At 33.2% G+C, this 23424-nt stretch overlaps 2 long non-coding RNA genes and 1 pseudogene across 2 annotated transcripts; all 3 read right to left on the bottom strand.

Moving 5' to 3' along the window:
- Window positions 1–1048: 1048 nt before the first annotated feature.
- Window positions 1049–2666, bottom strand: LOC123267136. The gene is made up of 3 exons (XR_006509978.1): window positions 2401–2666; window positions 1356–1599; window positions 1049–1267 (listed from the first exon to the last, which is right to left on the bottom strand). It is a non-coding gene; the product is annotated as an uncharacterized LOC123267136 (long non-coding RNA).
- Window positions 2667–3916: 1250 nt separating this feature from the next.
- Window positions 3917–8394, bottom strand: LOC123267870 (annotated as a pseudogene).
- A 2538-nt stretch (window positions 8395–10932) lies between these two features.
- Window positions 10933–15153, bottom strand: LOC123266859. The gene is made up of 2 exons (XR_006509883.1): window positions 14930–15153; window positions 10933–11295 (listed from the first exon to the last, which is right to left on the bottom strand). It is a non-coding gene; the product is annotated as an uncharacterized LOC123266859 (long non-coding RNA).
- Between the last annotated feature and the right edge of the window lie 8271 nt (window positions 15154–23424).

Below are 23424 nucleotides of genomic sequence, written 5' to 3' on the forward strand. Positions count from 1 at the left end.
AACAATAGTAAGCAATCAATGATTTTCAATTGTGTAATGCCAATATAATTCATCGTTTTTGTCAAGAATTTGTATTCTAAATCTTCTACTGAAATGACAATATGCTAATTTGTCATGTTTTAAGAGCCATTCCTAAAAATGAAATATATTGGATAATTTTAAGGATTCACTCAAAACATCTAAAGGATGGTGCTAAAATAAATCGTTGTATATTTCTATTGATTTTTTGTACAAAAAGAGAAAAGTATGTATGATATATTCACTTGATACATTATTGCCCATATTACAGTAGATGCTAATGCGATTTATATTAATAATATAATCATTGTTATTGTTATTACTAATAATAGGATATTAAATGTGTCATTCAATAAATTAATAAATTTTTATTTCTACAATGAAAATATAACGTATTTGAAAATAAACGTATACAAAAATTAATATATTTGTATTTGTGATGCAAGTCAAAAATTAATGATTGGTTTTTCTAAATTATTTTATAGTATGTACAGATATATTTTATTTCTGATGAGAATCATTCCTAAATATGTTAATTTTATTATCTGTATTCTTCAATGAAAAAAGAGTAACTCTAAAACTGTAAGTAATTCCATTAGAAGTCATTGTAATCTAATGTATTATAATTAAAAATGTTAATTTATTTAAAAAAATGTAATGAAATTAACTAAAAATGAACAAATAACTGATAATTTACATTTTGCCATTTATTTCATTATAATACAAACAATTTAGATTGTACAGAAAAATAAAAGAAACAAACGGATTTTTTAAAATAAGTTTTCTTAATCTTTTAGCTATTGATTATGGTTGGTTATACGCTTTTACATTTAACAGGCGAGACCATCTTTTTCTCGCTTTGCTCTCACGGAGTTCAACGTAACTATCTCTGTCGCACTCCTAACAGCAGAGCAATTGCAGTTTCGATTGGTTTGACGAAGCGAATGAAATTTTTGAAAAAACCGCTTTGTGGTGAAATAGTTTATTAAATTATCTATTATCTCTAAAAACGTTTTTTCAAAATTTCCATTCGTTTCGCTAAGCCGATTGAAACTGCAATCACTGGTCTCGGCTGTTAAAAAAATTTGCGGAGTGAAGTGGATTGAAGCGGAGAGGAGTAGATGATTTTCGGTTGACTTACCTCATCCAGGCCTGGATATACTCCGGAGTATAACATTCGCTCCTAGATGGATTCAATTTACACTATTAAGTAATTTACTCCGCGAAGTGTATTTTTTATTTTTTTTTCCTTGATTGAAAGTAAAAAAATAGTTGTTACTCATTTAAAAATTATAAAATGCGTATTTAAAGATTATTAAAATAAAAATTAATATAACCTTCTTGAATATCTGTCAAAATATGATTTTTTTTTAATTATTATTTTGTTCAATTTTAATTTTTGTACATTGATGAAAAAGTGTTTTAAGTGCGAGGAATTTTTGACTTATAGCCTCCGAGTGTTTTGAGCTCGAAGAATTTAGGTAGCTTGTCTAATCTTTTTTTGGCATATTTTAATAATATGGCCCCAATTTTCCATATATGCAATATTCCAAAAAATATTCCTGCAACATTGACATTTGCCTGTAATATAGTAATATTCAGTGATCGGCAAAAAAATAATTTTAGATTTTTAATTACTTACTATTAACAAAATTAATATTTTTATCTATTACATTTTTTGGTAGTTTAATAATTAGTAATATTAAAATAAATATTCTATGTTACTTGGATAATGAAGACATTAATTTCTCAATATTTTTAATATTCGAAAACGGAATTATTGTATTCTTTAAAATAATAATTATTCAAATAATTAGTAATTTAATTTTTTTTATTACTAATTATTAATTCAATTTATATTTGAATCATTTCAATTATCAAATATTTGACTAATTAATAATTTATAAATCTAAATTATTAGTTATTAGAAAATTTAATAATTAAATTATTCCAATTCCTAATTATTTACGCAAATAGTACTTAACGTTTTAAATAACTTATTGTTTTAATTATAATTATCTACATTATTAAGAGAATAAGAAAATTTTTGGGTCCAGGATAGTCATACGATCAAATCGGTTTTTTTTTAGTGAAAAATAGTGTCATTGCAAAGGTCTTGACTTGAATTAGTGCTTTTTCAAGGTTTCATATCATTCTCACCGAATTTCAATTTATTATGATAAGTATTTAGGCTGCATTCGAAAATACTCTATCTTTAGATACATAATTAAGAAATGACCTTTTATCTTGAGAACTATTGACATTTTTAAAGATAGAAACTCATCCTGATGTTACACTCATCGAGATCTTTCATTTGAGTACCCTCATGCATTTTGACATATTTTTCATATATACATATATTTTATTTATTTAGATTTTTACTTGTATGCCGTTCTTGGTTTTTACAAGGCTGGGTAGATGGTAGCTGTCGCATTCCGCGAGTGCGCCGCCGGCCTGTGTTTTTATACTGTCCTTGTTTATTCAACGCTTTTTTGGACCCCGGCACATCCTCTTTTCACTCCTGTATTTTCACTACATAATCAACCTTATTTTTCGCACATTTGTATACTTAACTCTTTATTATTATCACGCGGCTGTGGACCGACTTGTGCTTTCTGTACTGTATTTACCCTATTCCTCACCCCTTTCTATCGATTGTTGGAATAGTGGCGATGGGGAAACCACAGAAGAAAACCCATGCCAGTACAGTTCGGCTACCGGAGCGACCCCCGACGGTTGGTGTAGGAACTATTCGAACAACCGTCGGGGCTCGAACCCTCGCCTCACGGCATGATGTGCGAGCGAACTAACGGGATAATGACTTAACCCGCTCGGCCATCATGCCACTTATATATATTACATATAAATATATGAAAAAATTGATGTGGGTACTCAAATGAAAGGTTTTGATGGGTGTAACATCGGGACGAGCTTATATCTTTAAAAATGTCAATAGTTAAGAAAGTACAGTGCAATTTAGCATAATTAAGAAACTACCATGTATGTTGAGAACTATTGACATTTTTAAAGATATAAGCTCATCCCGATGTTACACTCATCGAGATCTTTCATTTGAGTACCCACATGCATTTTGACATATTTTTCATATATACATATATATAATATATATAAATATATGAAAAAATTGATGTGGGTACTCAAATGAAAGGTCTTGATGAGTGTAACATCGGGATGAGCTTATATCTTTAAAAATGTCAATAGTTAAGAAAGTACAGTGCAATTTAACATAATTAAGAAACTACCATGTATGTTGAGAACTATTGACATTTTTAAAGATATAAGCTCATCCCAACATGACACTGATCAAGACCATTCATTTGAGTACCCAAATCAATTTTTCATATATTTATATGTATATATGAAAAATATATCAAAATGCATGTGGGTACTTAAATGAAAGCTCTTGATGAGTGTAACATCGGAATGAGCTTATATATTTAAAAATGTCAACAGTTAAGAAAGTACAGTGCAATTTAACAAATATCTTGTGAACTATTGACATTTTTAAAGATATAAGCTCATCCCGATGTTACACTCATCAAAACCTTTCATTTGAGTACTCACATCAATTTTTCATATATTTATTTATATCATATATATATGTATATATATGAAAAATATGTAAAAATGCATGTGGGTACCTAAATGAAAGATCTTGATAAGTGTATCATCTGGATGAGCTTATATCTTTAAGAACGTCAATATTCAAGAAAGTACAGTGCAATTTAATGAATATCTTATGAATTAATGACATTTTCAAACAAACAAAGGTGGACAGTTATTAAAAAAAAAAAAAAAATTTGAAATAATTGAGTATTATATTTAACATATGTCAATTTTTATAACAAATATTTTTACAATAATTTTTTACGGTAATTTTTACAATAAAATTTTTTAAATCACTTTTTTTTTTGGCAACACTTGTATTACATTTCATGATCACTCTAAGTTCAAAATTTTTATCAGTTAATTTGTTATATTTTGGAAGATCATACATAGTCGCATAGCTGAAAAGTCTTTCAACAGGTGCCGAAGACGGTAGGATAGTGTTGGTTTTCAAGAAAATTTCTCTCACAATTGGGTAAAAGTTCAAAATTTGATAATCTTTTCTTGATTCAGCTGTAAATTTTATGAAATTAACTTCTGGAACAGTCGATCCAAATGGTCTTGTAACACTCGGAGCAGTAGAAGTACTAGAAGCAGCAGAACCAGATGTATTAGAAACACTGGAAGGTATAGAAGTACTAGAAGCAGCAGAAGTAGATGAAATGGTTGAAAATCGATCACTAAAATCGAAGAAATCATCTATTGGTCCTGCTTGCAATTCTTGTGGCTGATCAACAGGGTTATCAGAAAAGCACTTGATTGCTTCTTGTATCGCCTTCATGACATTATCTTGAGCATATTTAGTTAAAAGTGGTAACCATGTCAGCTTAAACAAGGATGAGAAGCTGCAGCTACGGCTGCTGTTTTTCCTTCTTCCACAACATCAAAAATATTCTCAAAACGCTTTTCTATCGCTCCAATTAATCCTAAAATCAATTTCGAGCAGTAATGGAATTTTAAATCTTTGCAAGCTACTAGTTTACGTCGTGTCATTATAAGTGTAGGTAGCAGATATCCATATGACGCAATTTGATCGCCTTGGAAAACATCAATAGCTTGAGCGATAGGTTGATGACAGCGGCAATATTCTTCAATGAATCTTGAAAAAACAAATACACATAAATGAAAAGAAAAAATAAAGTTCATTTGATAATTGTATCCTGAAAATTTGAGGAGGATAAAAGAGTTCAAAATTTTTTTGTAATTTTCGGAGAATCGTAAGTCACAAAAAAGAAAAAAAAAACAAAGAATTAAAGTACAGGATTTTTAGTTTTTAGATCTAAAGCTCAATATTTTTTAGTGTTAGCTTTTCTTAAAGAAATGTCAAGAAACTGACGAATAGGTAATACATAAAACTTTTCTTCGTTTTATAGAGATATATTACATTAACATCATGAGAAGTCAAACAGATTCTAAAATTTTTCAGTGATATTGGATAAGCTGTATACACTGATAGAAGGATTTGTTAATAGTTAAAAATATTTGTTAATATTTAATAAATCATTTATTAGAGACCGCACTTTTTAGTCCTTAACAAATATTTCATAGTATTTAAAAAGATTTATTAATATTTAATAAATTAATATTGGATTTATTAAATACAAACAACTCATTTTAAATACTAAGAAATATTTGTTTAATACTAAAAAGTGGTCTCTAATAAATGATTTGTTAAATATTAACAAATATTTTTAACTATAAACAAATCCTTCTATCAGTGTACGTGAAAAAATCGGATGAAGGAATTGGAAAAGCATTTTAAAGCTACACAGAAAAAAAAGTCATCTTGACTCAAAAAAATTATTTTTTTCAAAATTTACTTCTTGTTTCAAGTTATTCTGCTATCTTAGTTGAAAAAATTTATTCTTGAACTAATAATGTCATATACTTATCCCAAGTAAATCTTTCTCTTGGTTTGAGAAAGTGGCGCCTACGTTGGCGACGTGATTTTTTAGAATTAAACCGAAATTTTTTTAATAAAGAATTAAATTTAAAAAAATAACCTTATGCATGATTTTTATTTTTTGTGTTCATTTAATTAGACATTTTTGATTAATTTTTAACGTGCTGATTTCCCATTATATTACTGCTTTACAGTTAAGTGTGTAGTGACAAAAATATATGTATATACAAGTATTTGCTCGACTCATACAAAGTACACGGTTAGAAATTTGTTGCGTTAATAACTCAATAACTATAAGTGATATCGACAATCAGAAAAAAGATCCTTAAAGAGGAGGAAATTTCTGAAAAAAAGTCTCGACTCCCGGAACTCTAGTTCCATAAACAATAATTTTTATTTAATGTTGAAAATGGGTTTCCGCGCGGCTGCTGTCCTACTCGGGCCTCGATGCGCCCGTGTGTACATCAAGCAAGTTCAAAAACCAAGAGAATGATTTACTTGGATTAAGAGGTTTTTTTCTTGACTTAAGTTGATAAGCCTGTTGGAACTAGGGAATATTTGCTTAAACCAAGATTGACCAATACAAGAAAAAAATTTACTTAACTCAAGAATATATTTTATCTTCAGTTGAATATACTTGGATCAAGTAAATATTACTTGACTCAAGATAACTTTTTTTTCTGTGTATATATCCATAACTTTACTATATTTAATTAAAAAGTCTTCAGGAACCACAGTTCCTGACTTGATTTTGCAATCTCATGGCAATTTATGCAATTTAGAAGGATAGCGCAATGTAATATTTTAAAATTTTTTGTCATTTTTTTTGCTTTACGGACTCGAAAAAAAATTATTTGTATAAAACCATCATATGACCAACTTAGTCTGTTACTCTACATCTAATTCTATGTTTATTATTTTTTTCTTCTATTTTTTATGAAAAGACACCAGACTTTGAACAGAAATGAAAAATTTTTACTTGAAGATCTGAAAACAAGAATTTTAGCGCTTTAAAGAACTCTTTAAATTTCTCAATACGACTTTTTTCGCTCAGAAAAAACTTGTCAAATATTATTTAACAATTAAGAATATTCTTAGCTCTTTTGTAAAAAATCTATGATTGATCAATTACAAAAAAAATTTACTTTAAATTATTTTCTATTATCTTACAACACTTGAAAAATTATCCTGTAGTTAAAATTTTTGGGATATTTATCATTTTTGTATGATTTAAAATTTAAAAAAGTATACTTTACCTAAAGTCTGCTTCTTCAAGCGGTTTGGTCACTTCCAATGCTTGCACGTTGTTCAAAATTTTTTCTTTTAAACCAAATATCTGAATAAGCGAGTCATATAAAGAATTCCATCTTGTAACAACGGGCCTTTTGAGGCTTTTACCAAGAATATTTTTAACATTTTCGGCCTTTTTCGGTGCAGATATCAATTGCCACAGTGAAGAACAATGTGTGGCTCGCGCAACGAATATGCGCAGGAAGTATTTTTTTTTAATTCGTTCTCCATTTCCATGGAAAAAGATTCATTCTCAGCTACTTCATGGTCTTCTGAATTGCATTCTTCTTCTGATTCAGACATTTCTTGTGACATAGAATTATTTTCTGAGTCAGATGAAGAATCTACGTCTGCTTCATTTTCTTCGGCTTCAATACTGTCTACATCATCTATAAAGAAGAAATACATTAGTTGGAAAATGATGAGACTCAAATTTTTTGTAAATGTTAGTTTATTTTTTGATGAGCTGTAATTTCGGTAATAATTGTGTGTAATTTTGAGCTCTCCGAGCTCAAAAAATAGCTTTTGTACGCTTTTGAGCTCTTCGAGCTCAAAAAGTTGATAGAAGTTTGATAAAACACTATTTTTTGAATTTTCAAATCGCAATAACTTTTGAATGAATGAACCGATTTTCACGCGGTTGGTGGCATTCGACACAGTTTCTTAAGCATCATGAAGAATCTTTAAGTTCAAATTGATACAACGTAAAATTTCGGAGTAATTCCGAAAAAACACTTTTTTCGGTTTTCTTTCGTCAACGATAATTCACGAACGAATCAATCGATTTTGACCGGACTCGAGGCGATTGACGGGGTTTTTTTATGTTAAGAGCTGATTAGTTTTTGAAATTAATCGGTAGAGGTATAAAGAAAAAACATTACCTAGCGGAAAACATTAATTAACTTTTAAATAATTATTTAAATATTTTGTGTGCTGGTACGCGTACCGGTACGCGCACCGGCACACAAAAAAAAAGTTGTCTGTACACTGGGCGCCACCTATCTACGGGCATGTTTTTCGACCCGCTGAACACGAATTTCAAGTCAGTCTAGGCCGTCCAGCCTTCAATTTCGAGTAAATTGCAAAAAACCCCAAAAAATAGCGAAAATTCGATGTTTTGGCAAGAAAAAAAATTTTGAGATCGAAGGCAAGCATAATTTTTATGTATTTTGGTCTGTTAAATACTAATTTTGATCGTACTTTAATCATAAACCGTTTTAGATCTAAAAAAATTGTAAAAAATCATAAAAAATTGCTAAAATCAAAGAAAATTGGGATTATCTTGGTATAAAAAATTTTGTGGACCTGGATTGATGAAGATTTTTATGTAATTCAATCTGCTTGATCTTATTCTGCAATAAATTTGGCCCATTGTCCCCTCAAACATTCTCTTTTGAGTGATCTCTTTTGAGTGTCCAGCAATAGTCTGCCATCATGATGATATTCCAATTTTCTTGATACCTAATATCAATTTCACCTATGTCACCTTGACCAGACGCCGATACTGGGTTTCCGAATCCCTGCATCGTAAAGTACTCATCACTTGTACCTGTCATGATGGCACATACATACGCCGTTAACCCAGGGACTCTGCCAGATGGTTCTGTTGCCCACCGTCACCCCGAGGAGGTGCCCTGATTGCGAGTACAAGCGATCATGCCATGAAATGAAGTCTGCACATCGAAGAAATTGAAATCCCAACACGATGGCAAATTTTTACTAAATAAAGGAAAAGGTGGAAGACGAGGTGCCCACATCGTAGATCATTTGAGAATGAAACAGTACAATACCTTCGAAAAACCGTTAAAAATCCAATTTGTGTACATTCTTGGATCTTAATCTTGTATTTTAGAAATGAAAAATACAAGAAATTTATTTAATAATGTTTAAAAGATTTTTTTCCATTTTTTCAGCAGCAATTTTCTGCTATTTTATCGGTTTTTTGCAGTTTTATGAATGTTTGAGGGGACAATGGGCCAAATTTATTGCAGAATCAGATCAAGCAGATTAAATTACATGAAAATCTTCGTCAATCATGGTCCACTAAATTTTCTTTACCAAGATAATCCGAATTTTTCACGATTTTTGCAATTTTTAAGGATATTTTACAATTTTCTTAGAATTAAAAAAGTTTATGATTAAAATACGATCGAAATGAGTATTTAACAGATCAAAATACATGAAAATTATACTTGCCTTAGATCTCAAAATTTTTTTTTTGGCCAAAACATCGAATTTTCGCTATTTTTTGGGGTTTTCTGCAATTTACTCGAAATTGAAGGCTGCCCGGGAAAAAATGATCAGATCTGATCAGATATGAACAGGCATGAGTCTTCAGGTCTGATCGGTTATGAAAAATGACCGGGTCTGATCAGACCTGGCCAGGCATGTTCATGTCTGATTAGACTTGTTCATGTCTGACTCGATCAAGTCCATAAAAAAAAAAAAAAAACTGGTACCGACGGGGATTCGAACCATGTATGTTGCACTCTTCAGACTGATACTTTACCTGTTGACCCAATGACTCATCATATCTCTAATGTACCTTTCAAACTAGTTTAAGTAATTTAAATTTTATACATGACTTATCCTTATAGTTAACTGAGTTCTATACTTAATTTATTAATTATTAATAATTAATTATACACAGTAAAAAATTTCGCGTCATTGCGTCAAAAAATTTCGTGATAAAAATTTTTATGTTACATATTTAACACTTTTTTGTGTTAATTTAACAAAATAAATGTTAAATTTACACATAAAAGTGTTAAATATTTAACACAAAATTTTTTGACGCAATGACGCAAAATTTTTTACTGTGTATGTTAGAGTGATTTATTTGAGACGGCTATGTATTTTTTTCGATCCATTAACATATGGTTCTCTGTAAAGTAAAAAAAAAATTTTTTCAAGGTTACTTCCGCAATTATAATTTTATTGTTTTTTTTTTAAATTAAAGTTTTTTTTAATTAAAACGTATAGGAAATGAACAATTATTTGTGTGTTCTACAATTTAGCAGCTTTTGACACTACTGCAATGGACCAAGGCGGTAGCTTAAAATAATAACAGACACCTTGAAAGGACTTATCGCCTATCGATATCAACTGATATATTTTGGTATTTTCACGCTATCAAACTCAAACTTTTAATAAATAATCTTATTTTTCGCGTATTCAATAGAACACAGTAAAAAATTTTATGTCACTGCGTCAAAATTCATCGTTAAAAATCATCGTTTTGGCATGGAAAATTAAAAAGTTCATCCCTGTTGAAATAATCCCATAGATTCCAATAAAAAATAACTTTATTGGGGTCTAATGTGCTTTTGTCGCTGCAAATCCATATACAGATCTATACAAATTTTCAAAGCAAAAAAACGGAAAGTTTAATGGAATTTATATGTCTCAAGAATTTCTATCTGGATTTTAATGGAATTTGTATGCCTAGAGAATTTCTATCTGGATTTACCAAGATGTACTAGAGCAAGTGGGTTCTATTAGAAAATCCAATAACATAGCGTAATGATAAAAAGTGTTTTCTGGTAGAGTGTCCAGTTTTATGATAACTTTAGTTTAATATGTTTTTATCGGTAAATTAACTTTAAGAGTATCTTACGTCTACTTATATCAATCGGACTATCCCGAGTGGATTTTTATTCCAAGTCTATAGTTATACGACTGGATATACCTAGGTGAAGTTGTGGGCCTTTACAGGAATATTCCATACAGTAATACAGATAATTCTATTTATTTTTATCTGCAAATAACTATCAAAAGGACATCAGAGCTACATAAGAAATTATACCTAGGTGTAGTTGTGGACCTCTATATGAAAAACCAGTATTATATTACAATCACTTTTATGTATTTTCATTTGTAAAATACAATTAAGAATGTCTTATAACTAAATGGTATCAAATGGATTATTCAGATTGGACTTTTATTTCAAGTCCAATGTTATGTATCTGGATATACTCAGATGTAGCTATAGGCCTGTATAGGAACATCCGATATAAAAATAAGAGTATTTTAATGTATTTTTATCTGTAAATAACAATTAGAACTTCCTTAAAGCTATATGAGATCGAATAGACTATCCATACCAAATTTTTATTCCAGGTTTAATGTTACATATTTGGATACATCCAGGTGTAGCTGTGAGCCTCTACAAGAACATTCCATACAGTAATACAGATAATTCTATATATTTTTATCTGCAAATAACTATTGAAAGGACTTCAGAGCTATATAAGAAATGGATAAATTCTTTTTCTTTTAAGGCTAATTTCTCTTGAAGGACAGATTGGATAGAATTATCGCCACTTTCCGTTTTTTTTTTTCACGGTTATTTTTGATCATATCCACATCACTTTCTTCAGTGCCAGAAACTAGTTTCGAAACTGGAGGAAATTTGGTACGCTGACTATCTATAGTCTGTTGAAGTTTTTCTTCAGTTTCTGAAAAACAAGACAGGGACAAAAACTGATTAAAAACTATTTCTTCTTTAGAGTTTTCTTTAAAGAAACAAAAAATAATCAATAGATATCTGATAATTTACATTTTGGCAGAAGACAAATTTTGGCAGAAGATAAATTTTCTCCGCTCAAAAATCGATAGAAGAAAAAAAATGTTATTGCAATCCCAAAAAAAAATTTAGAGAAAAATTAAACATACAACAGCTGATTTTTCTTTTAAAAGTTCATGCAAGTTTATTTCTGGCAAGGAATAAAAATCTTTAAACGATAAAAATAAAAGATTTCTGAAATTATTCCTTAATATTTTGTGGAAGTATTCAATCATTATAGTTATTTTTTTTTTCTCATCTATAGAAATTTTTCAAAAAGATAACTTAACCAGTAATGAGAATTACATTAAACAAATTTGATTACTATTTGGGCTAAACCGAATGTTCAATAAAAACTATAATATAAAAATTAATCTAATTTATGTCAATTGAAAAAGAATTTATACGAAAAGTTTAATAAATCCAAAAATGCACGACTCATAATGCTAATATCTTTGTAAAAAACAAGCATAGGAAAACAGATAAAAAGAAAATTTTCATAAATAGTTGTTTGATTATGTTTTTAATTATTTTAACTTTAAATATTTTGAGGTGACAGAAGTAATCTCCATTAAATTATTCATAAAATGTTTTAATTATTTTAATTTGGAAAAATCCCGAAAGTATAATTATTAAAATAGTTGTGAGACAAAGGCAAAAAAATTTTGAAACGTAGAGCCCAATTTCTGATGTTACGCATTGTGAGTCGTGCTATATCAATATTGATTTACAGAATTTTCAAAAGAATAGAATACCTTTCAATCCTGTAATCAGTAAGGGTTTTCACTTAAATTGTTAGGAACATTTTAGCAGAAAGAAAGTATGAATTTTAATCACGCAAAAAAGTCAAAATTTTTCATTTTCATAGTAAAAAATTACAAATTATTATTATTTTAGACATATACGTAAATACAACCGGACTATAAAAATTGATTGTTTTTGCCTACATGAAATCATGCATACATGTTAATTTTTTAAATATTATAATTTTATTAAAGCATTGTTAATTACGCTAGCTACGGAATAATAATTTTATAATAAAACCTAATGGACTCTGATATTATAATCGATACATCAAATAAAATACTTTCCAATCCCAGAACTACTTCAGTTTTCTAATAGCAGTTTATTGAAAAAATACTATAGAAAATTAGGATCACATTCTTTAGCGCAAAAATGCAGCCAGGGTATTTTTGAATGGTAGAGTAACGGATTTAAAACTACTAGGTCATTTACGAAAATAAAACGTGATGTTGATAATAGATTATTATTGATTAATCATAAATCATAAATGTGTAATAATTCTTCTAGGAAGTATCTTTGAATTTTTTATAGGAAAGCCTCTCAATATAGTAATATTTTTAAAACTTTGTTAATTATCATACACCAAAAACAAAGTGTAAATTTTTTAATAAAAGCTTATAGATTATAATATAGTAGTTGGTACTCCATACAGAATATCTTACGATTCCATAATCTGTTAAGGTTCCATACAAACAATTATTGAAAATATTTTATGCAAAAAAAAAAAAAACAATAAAATTAGCAGCGCCAAAAAGTAAGCTGTTCTTATTTTCTCAAAATAAAATTTACGAATTCAAATTTATTGGGACACTAACGCAAATAAAATAAATAATTAAAGTTAATTATTGTTAATAACGAACTAATAAATAGATATTCTTGCTATAAAAAAATGTATATCTACAGGTTTTAGGAAGTCTAAATTTAATTATATTTTTTAAATTTTGTTAATTATCATTCGCCAGTAATAAAACAAACATTTTTTATTGAAGCCTAATGGATTCTAATGTTATAAGTGGCATTCCGTACAAAAGATCTTAGAATTCCATAACAAATTTACGAATTTAATTCTACTGTATAAACTACGTCTAATTTTAAAACAATTGTTGATTTAAACGTTATTACTTCATCAACATCTAACTGTTTTACATGCCCTGTTGAAAATCTCCAATAGGATCCCATCAAAAGCGACAAAAGCTACTTAGAAACCAATAAAATTTATAGGTTTCTAAGTGGCTTTTGTCGCTTTTGATGAGATCCTATTGGAAATTTTAAACAGGGTGGTCTTGTTTAGTTATAATTAATAAAAAATCGCAACTCTCATTGTATTTTACATCTATGCTTCCGCCAAAAAAAGCATTGTAGAGCAAAGGGTTAAATATTCCGGTGACAAGTTAATTTACTTTCACCTAAATACACAATTATTGAAGCAAGATACTAACGTTATCGCAGAGAAAAAAAAATTTACTTTTACGATGGTACAAGTTTTAAGGAGCAACAAACTAAAATGTTTCAAGATAAAACAATTTCGGTATACATAAAGAAATATTAATTGTGATCCCAAAAAAAAAGTACAGAAAAAAATTAAACTAATAACAGTTGATAACTTGTTTGACTTCAAATTTAAGCTCTTTACAAATCTCATGGATGTTTATTTCTAACAAAAAGATCAAAATTTTGAACGATAAACTTAAATAAAGAATTTTCCATAAATTTCATAAATAGATAATTGGTGTTTCGAAAAATTTTGATCTATTAATTATAGACAGTCTGAGTAAAATTTAATTTAGGAAGTTTTAATTATTAATTATCATGAGTCAGTAAAAAAAGAAAAATTTTTTATTGGAACCTAATGGATTCTAATGTTGTAATTGGCGCTCCATACAGAATATCTTTCAATCACGTTCATGAGCTACAAAGGGTTTTTATATTAATAATCAGACATATTCTTAAAAAAAAATAGTGTAGAATTTAATAGTGTAAAAAATAGGAATTTTTCGATTCTTGAGGAGAAAAAAACAATTATTTTTTAGTTATTAAAGACACAAACGAAAATAAAAACCAATTTCATAAACATTAATTAAAGTTGAATAAATGAATTTTTCAATATAAGACAATATATCAAAAAAAATTCTATCAACTTTTTACAGCCAGCCCCAGTACAATAATATTATTAAAGCTTTGTTAACAATTAATTAATATCCACACGTCACACACAAAAAACGAATTTCTTGCGCCAAGAAAATTTTAAGGAAAACGAAAATTATTTTGGAGCAAGAAAAAATTTTCTTGACTCAAGAAAATTTTCTTGGCCAAAGAAACTTTGACTTCATTCAAGAAATTTTCAACTTTCCTCAATATTTTCTTGAGCCAAGAAAATTTACTCTCCAGTCAAGAATTTTTTTTTTTCAGTGCAGTAACACAATGAAAGTTTTTATTGTAACCTATCGGATTCCAATGTTGTAATTGGCACTCCATGCAAAATACTTTAGAATCCCATAATCTACTAAGGTTTTAATATCGATTGTTGGAAATATTTTGCTAAAAAATTAAGAAATTTTGATTTGAAAATCCAAGATAAAAGTCGATTTCAGTTTTTCAATAAAAGAAATTAGTAATTTTCTTTCACAAGGACATTTACGCAAACACAATGGATTTATGAAATTAATTTTGATCTTGTCAACAAAGAAAGTGGGATTTTATATTATAATTATAATTGTACTTACAGTTTTCTTTACGTCGTTCTGACAAATAAAATTTTTTTACGTCTCCTTCTGCTGTTACCACGGAATTTATTTTTTGAAACAAAATTTGACACACAATCACTGACTTCTTACAAAAGCTCTTATACGCACAACTCTTAGAGAACAACTGACTAACAGTCCAGGGCCTGGACTCTGGACTCCAGGCTAAGCCAGATCGTGAATAGAGTAACCCCCTTCCTCACTACCACGTGGCTGCAGTGCCTTCGTTTTGGCGGGTAAATATATTTTTTACACATATGACTTTTTCTTTTTTCTTCTCGAGCGTTTACTTGCAATTTACTCACTAGATAACAATACTAAAGTTAGCCAACGTTTTTAATTTTTATTTTTTTTTTTCACTTATTAAATTGGAACCGAAAAATATTTTTTAAAAATTGCACTTAAAGTTATTCAAGTTTTTTACAAATGAAATTTTTTTTTCTTATTTTTTTGTAATAATTTTTTCAATTAAAAATATAAAAATTTTAGATGTCGGCTAACTTAATTTCATCGCTAGATACTACAGTATCTAAATGTAAATTATCAAACGTTTAATGAAATCACTTTTTGTTTCTTAAAAAAAAGTCTAAGCAAAAAATAGTTTTCAATCAATTTTTGTCATTGACTTATTTTTCAGAAACTGAAGAAAAATTTCTCAAAACGATTGACAGCCAGCGCGCCAGAGTAATTTATTCAGATATAGAACATTAGTCTTGAAATAAAAATCCAATCTGGATAGTCCACTTAGTATCATATATTTGTTAAACACTCTTGATTGTAATTTGCAAATAAAAATATATAAAAGGAATCTTGATGTAAGACTGGATATTTGTATAGAGGCACATATAATAGCTAAGCCTGGGTATATCCATTTACATAACATTAGGCCTGACATAAAAATCCAAATTTGTATAGTCCATTATATTTCATAGAGGTTTGAGGTAATTTTAATAATTATTTACAGACATAAATACATTGAATTATTTCTATTATAAAGTTGAATATTCCTATAAAAGCCCACATTTACACCTATGGATATCCTCATGAATTTCATGAGACGGGATAAAAATTAAATATGGATAATCATCAATATTACATAATTCTGAGGCACTCTTAAACGTAATTTATAAATAAAAACATCAAAATTATTTCTATTTTAAAACTGGACTCTCCAATAAAAACTAAATTCTGCTGTAGAATTTCACTATGGATATTCTGCTTGAATCTATTAAATTTTAAAGTATTTTCCAATAGTTACTTACAAATAAAAATCTTTAAAATGACTTTTAGTATGGAGCTGGAAAGAACAATAAAAATTTTGTTTTATGATGTGTATTTGTCGATGCAATTCATAAGTTATTCCAGTGTATACGTTAGTTGATTATGTTCGTAACTGCTCATAAAATAACATCCCTCGTGGTTTCCTGGAATCACTGTAAAATCACAGTGAAATTTTAGTGAGATTATAGTAAAAAGATAGTGTGACCATGATGAAATTACGGTGAAATCACCATACTCTGTGCCATTCGGTTACTGTAGTTTTATGGTCATCTCACAGTGGTAATGTTGTGAGTTTATGGTACCACTGTGAATTTACAATGAACTAATAGTGAATCTACGGTGAATTCACAATGAATCCAATAGTGAATTTACGGTGAATTCACAATGAATCCAATAGTGAATTTATGGTGAATTCACAGTGAATTCACCGGGTAAAAATAATTGTATATAATTATTTCCATGAAAAAAAAAAATATCTGTCGGGAGCAGGAATCGAACCGCGAACCTCATACTCGGAAGACTGACTTGCTACCAATTGACCTAAGAGAACATCGCGAGAAAATATGTTCGTGTGAACTACAAGTCCTGCATATGTTATATAAATGACTATTTTTTTTTTCGTTACATATAATTATATAAGAATCATAAATAATTTTTCGAAATTGCAAAAACCATCTCATATTATTACATATAATTATATATTAATCATATATAATTATTTGAAATCGTAAAATTATTACATATAATCATGTATAATTATACATAATTATATATAATCACAAAAACCATTATACATAATTATATTTAAATTAGATGTAATTATATATTAATCATATACAATTTTTCTTACCTCGGACCCAATGAGTTCACAGTGAAATTACTATGAATTCACAGTGAAACTCTATCATGAACTAACGGTGTTACAACTATCAGATCATTCTGAAGTCACGGTTAAATCATGGTAAAACGACAGTGAAATTACTATGAATTCACTGTGGAACTATTGTGAACTCACGGTGTTATCTCTGTGAGACTACCATGAATCTACAGTGATACCACCACTAAACCATAGTGACGAAATGGCACAAAATCACTGTGAATTCACTATGAAATTACCGTGAACCCACAGTAGATTTACGGTGAAGACGATTTCACTGTGAATTCACTGTGATTTCATAGTAATTCCGAAACTGCGAGGGATAGACCAAAATGTCGTGTTATTGGTGTTGGCAGATAAATTATTTATTTCCAGTTTATATGGAATTACTTAAAAATTCTGATATTTTCAGAGTGGCTATTACATGTAGAATACATAATTTTTTCCGATTGAGGAATTGTCATTAAAAATCATTAAAAAAATTTTCTGTTTCGCATTCGGAAATCCACATAGTTTTTTATGTCCATATAGACTTACGAAAAGAACAGATACAAACCTAAGTGTAAGGTGCAGATAAGATCCATACAAATACAAATAACATTATAATCCGATTAATTCCAATAAAGAAACTCCGCTATGATAGACTTACATATAGATTCCAATAGATTCCAAATCTCAATCTATCTGGAAATTTTTTACTCCAGATAGATTACATATAAGCTATTACAGATTCTATTGTTCTGTATGGGACTGTATTGGATGTTTTCAACAGGGATGCTTATATAAGCCGAAATTTTAGATGAAAGTTGTACATTTAAAATTTATAAGGGGATAGAAACTGATACGTCATACGGAACAAATTAATTTTAAAAATAGAACTGCAGTCTATAGTTCGATAAAATTTTTCTTCCAGACTTAAAATATCATTTAAGAGGGCAAATCATGCATGAACAGTTCTTGTCAGCTGATATATGGAGTTTTAATCCTTATCTATTTTAGGCTAGATCAGACATGATTAGACATGGACAGGTCTGATCAGGTCTGAGCGTATTTAACGCTTTAAACATGAACAGGCATGGACAGGTCTGATCAGGTCTGAGCATATTTAACGGTTCAGACATGAACAGGCACGGACAGGTCTGATCAGTCCTGATCATTTTTTCCCGGGTGGACGGCCTAAACTGACTTGAAATTCGTGTTCAGCGGGTCGAAAAACATGCCCATAGATAGGTGGCGCCCGGTGTACAGTCAACTTTTTATTTGTGTGCTGGTGATCATATATTTGCTTAAAACCACAATTTTGACCGTTTTGTTATAAAAAAATAGACTCGCAACAAACTTTTTTTTTGGATTTTTTCGGATGTTGTAGTTTTAGCATATTTTGGATCATTCAGGTCCTAGGAAGCTTCCCTGACTATTCCCGCGAGGGTGTCACTATGTCTGTATGTATGTATGTATGTATGTATGTATGTATGTATGTATATGTGTGTTTTTTTTTTTTTAACTTAGGGGGGGGGGAATCCCTTTTACGGATTCCAGGCATAGCTGTTCGGCCTGGATATGTGGCGACTCGACGCAGCGTTATACTAAAACTCGACGCTAACGCCCCTACCCACTAAACCCTAAACCCCTTTTCTTCTTTCCTCTAATCCCTTATGGAAACCGCCGTCAGGCATTACTTCGTGAGGGGAGGATCTAGCTACTGCTATTCCTTCTGGTGGCTAAGGTGTTATTTTTCCTTCCTTCTAGTTTCTGTCATTTGCCCTTTTTCTTTCAATGGAACGCAGCTCTGTAAGCTCTTCGGTAATAAACGTGCTTGTGGCGTTCCAGGCAGCTTCGGATGACAGCATTTCTTCTACTATTGACTCTGGTGTGATTTTCTTGTTCAGGATCTTCTCTAACTTATCATGCTGTGGCTTAAAACGAGGGCACTCAAAGAAAACGTGCTCCGCATTTTCAGCAACTCTTGGGCAAGACGGACACTCTGGGAAAATATCGTGCTTAAAGCGATGAAGGTACTCCCGGAAGCAGCCGTGTCCTGACAACATCTGGGTCAGATAGTAGTTGGCCTCGCCGTGATTCCGGTTAAGCCAAACGTCAATCCTTGGTATAAGTCGATGAGTCCATCTTCCCTTCTCCGCAGCATCCCATAGTTGTTGCCATCTTGCAATACTATGTTGTCGCTCTTCAGTTCTCAGTTCTTCAGCGCTCAGTGTAGATGACCTCTTTCGGTGGTATAGGTTCCGTCTTTCCTCAGCTAGGACTCTAAGAGGCAGAGTTCCAGAAATGACGCACACTGCCTCCTCGGATATTGTGCGGAAGGCGCTTGCAACTCTCAGTGCACTTAATCGGTAGACCGGTCCGACTTTCCTCCATGATTCTTGGGTCTCCAGCGCGTCTGCCCAAACGGATATTCCATATGTGAGCACTGATGTGACTACTGACGACAGCAATAGCCTCCTGCTCTGCTTCGGGCCTCCAACATTCGGCATCAGTCTTGATAGACTAGTTACCACCGCTGATGCTTTAGCACTTACGTGTTCGACCTGTTGCTTAAAGTTCAGTCGGGCATCCAGCGTCACCCCCAGATATCGGATAAATGGTTGCGATGCGATCTCCTGCTCGCCGACATTCAGCTTGATGTTTTCTACGATCTTTCTGCTGGTGATGAGCACAGCTTCAGTTTTGTGCTTGGCTAACTCCAACTTCATCATCTCCATCCATAGGTTAATCCGGCTAAATGTGATATCGAAAGCCAGATTGATCTCTTCCAAGTGTTTCGCGACAATCACTACCGCTACATTATCGGCATATGCAACAAGTTTCACCTCTGATGGTAATGCAATTCTCAGGAGACCATAACACATGATGTTCCACAGCAAAGGACCCAAAACTGAGCCCTGTGGCACTCCTCCGGTTATTTCGTACTCCCTTGGACCGTTTTTCGTGTCATATTTGAGGACTCTGTCTGTAAAGTAGTTTGCTACCATTCTGCGCAGGTATCCTGGCACTTCTTTATCTTCGAGAGCTCGCCACCAGGTTGATCGCATCCAGCGTTGATCGTCCTTTCCGGAAACCATACTGGCCTTCTGCTAGGAGTGGATCGATGACTGCTTCTATTCGTTGGTGCATTATACGCTCTAATATCTTACCCGCTGTATCCAGCATGCAGAGTGGTCGGTAGGATGATGGCTCGTCCGGTGGCTGCTTCCCTTTAGGGAGAAGTACGTCTTTGCTGTTTCCATCTTCTAGGAAAAATCCCTTCTTTGAGGCACGAATCGTAGGTATCTAAGAATAGATTTGGCACTGCTTTAATAGCTGTTTTTAATGCAATATTCAGGATTCCATCCAATCCCGGCGCCTTATTATTCCCTACTCGATTGCACGCCTCCATCAGTTCCTCTTCTGTGACAGAGGAAACAGCATAGAAACTATTCTTTCCAGGATCTGTGGACACGTAGGTGATGGCATTGGCTGGCGCTTCAGGTGGGTCATGACCACCCTATACGGTCTGCCCCATGGGTCCTTTTCTACCTCATCGACGAGTTCCTTCCAACAGCGTCTTTTGCTATCTTTGATGGCCTTGTTCAGTTCTCGACGGGCCTTTTTGTATCCTGCGACCAGCTCCGCAGAGTTAGGTCGTCGGTGGACATGCTGTGATAATCTTCTCTTTTTGTGACAGGCTGTGCGAAGGGCGTTAATCTGATCATTCCACCAGTGCACCGATGGTCTTTTATTGATGCCACGCTTACGGGGCATGCAGGTGTCGCACGCCTGGGCAATTCTCGTCATTAAGACCTTCGTCTTCTCTACAGCATTTCCTGTGATGATGGTAGAGTCACTGTCTAAGGCTACTACCAAAGCTTCCGAGTCAAAGTCTTTCACTTTCCATCCAGCTGCATTAGTTTGTCTAGTTGCTCTTTGAGGGTTCCGGCCAGCCGATATTTCCCAAAGTATTGCACTGTGGTCGCTGGCGGTGTAGGTGTTTAAGACTTCCCAAGAATAGTTTCCTTTCAATAAGCTGCTGCTGACGAATGTGAGGTCTATTATCGAACTAGCCTCTCCCTTGGTATATGTTGGTGTCTCACCGATGTTGAGAAGGACCACGTCCAGTGAGGCCATTGCTTCACGTAGTGCCTTGCCTCGCGCATTAGTCTGCTTGCTGCCCCAGTCTACCGCCCAGGAATTGAAGTCCCCTGCTATAGCTACTGGGTAGTATTGCTTTGCGTCTTCGATCAGTCGATCCAGGAAGTCAGTAAAGTCGGCAATGGAAAGGCTAGGTGGTGCATAGCAACTATAAAAACGGATGTCGTTAATAGACGCTGCTACAAAGCCGATGCTATCATTGCTCACTATGCTCTGGAAGGGAAGTTTGCCACAGGACCAGATGACAGCCTTGGTGGTGCTGTCAGTTTCCCAAGGTTGGTTATTCAGGTGTCTGTATGGCTCTGCTATTATTACTAAATCAAGCTCTAATTCACGCACGGTCTGCACGAGCAGGTCATGCGCGGCCTCACAGTGATTGAGGTTAAGCTGTAATATCCTCATGTTTGCTTGCTTGTCATTCTCTGGAGTGCCTCTTTGTATACCGGGCACCTGTATATGCCGGCGTGATGGGCAGCGTTCTCTGCGCTCTTATTTTCCGCGGATAATACACACTTCGCTGGGTTTTTACAGTCTGCAATCTTGTGTCCTTCTTGGCCGCATCTGATGCATAGCTTGGATCGATCTGTCTTGCTTCTGCACTGGGATCCGTGGTGCCCGAAATGCCAGCATTTGTAACATTGGGTAGGTTTCCTCGTTGCTCTAATTCGGCAGTTGACCCAGCCAATTCGGATTTTACCGCTTCCTTCTAATATCTTCTGAGCTGCTGCAGCCGGTAGTGTCACGACAGCGGTTTGGGTACCTCTGTAGGCTTTGCGGATCTTGATTGTCTCTGGTGGTATTTCGCAGAGCTCCTTGGTTACCGTATGCAGGGCAGCCTGAATATCCTCCTTTGTTGTGGTGTCATCTAGGTCTCGGATCTCGATGTCTTCTTGTGACCCTTTGCAGATCACTTTGGCCTCCTCCTTAAGAATGTTTGCGATGGTCCGTTGCAGGCCTTGGCCTTTGTCCACGCTCTTCCGCGAAATCGTAATCAGCAAGTCCCCGCTTCTGGTCTTGTTGATCTTGTCCACCGTTGTGCGAACCTGCTCATCAGGGACGTCCTTCTTTATGCGACGCAGAATCTCGGCGTACTTTGCTTTCTCGGCCGGGCGGATGATCAGTGCGTCGGGTCTGATCCATTTGAGCGGTTTTTTGCGCTTAGGCTCCGGCCTGGGCTTCTTTGAAGGCTCCTTTGGGAGCTGTTCTTCGGCTAGCCTCCGTTTCTCTTTCCTTGTTTAGACATCGTTCCAATCAGTCGCGTCTTTTTTTTCGGCGTTCTGCTTCATCACGTTTTTCGGAGGACTTGGTTTCAAGTCCTTTCTCTTCGTCAATCGCCCATCTATTCCATCTGGGGAGTTTCGGTCCTTCCTCTTGTTAGACTTGTTGGAAGTATGACCTTCGTCTTGAGCATCAGATTCACCGTCACCATCGCCTCCGGTGTCCATTGATTCTTCGATCTCCACAGTAAGTTGACTGCTCTTCTCCGGCGTAAGACGAGGAGTGAGTCGTCGAAGTATCTGCCATTCTTCGTCCAGTTTTTTAAACCTTCGAAGGGCGTTAACTACCCCGGTTACCTTGGCCTTTACCTCTTTATGGATATTGACCTTTGATTGGACAAACTCATGCAGTTCGCTGGTCAGCTTTTCGAGGCGTTCCAGCGCTTGCGTCCGCTTCATCTCAGCGCTTGCTGTAATCGCTGCTTCTTGGGCGTGAGGCCCACTAATACTCCTGTCCTTTTCTTGTTTTTTCGTTTCTTCCATGATTTTGAGTGATACTCCAAAGCAAAAGGTCGTCTCCGAACGCGATGCCTCCGGAAGTGGAGGGGTAATCACTCTTACAGCTACCTCCATTGCTATAAGAGCTTTCGGTCATTGAAGCGGGAAATCTCAACCGATTCGACCCTGCACCTGCTTCCTTCATCGGCTTCCTCTTGCTCCCGTGGGTGCGGCACGTAGATGCCGGGAGTTACCACGTACACCGCGCTATAAGGATCATTTCGCACATCTCTTTCGAGCAGCATCACCGTATCCGCTTGCGTACGTGACCCTAGGTCAGATGGTGTGACCAACCTTTCCTGCCGAAAGGGGAGTTTTTGTTTTTTACCACGAGAGCTATTTTATTTCGCTCTTACCCTCTGCTCCGAAGAACAGCGAGCTTTTTCCGACCCACAAGG

Source organism: Cotesia glomerata, linkage group LG6 (assembly GCF_020080835.1).
Source record: "Cotesia glomerata isolate CgM1 linkage group LG6, MPM_Cglom_v2.3, whole genome shotgun sequence".
Classification (NCBI taxonomy): domain Eukaryota; kingdom Metazoa; phylum Arthropoda; class Insecta; order Hymenoptera; family Braconidae; genus Cotesia; species Cotesia glomerata.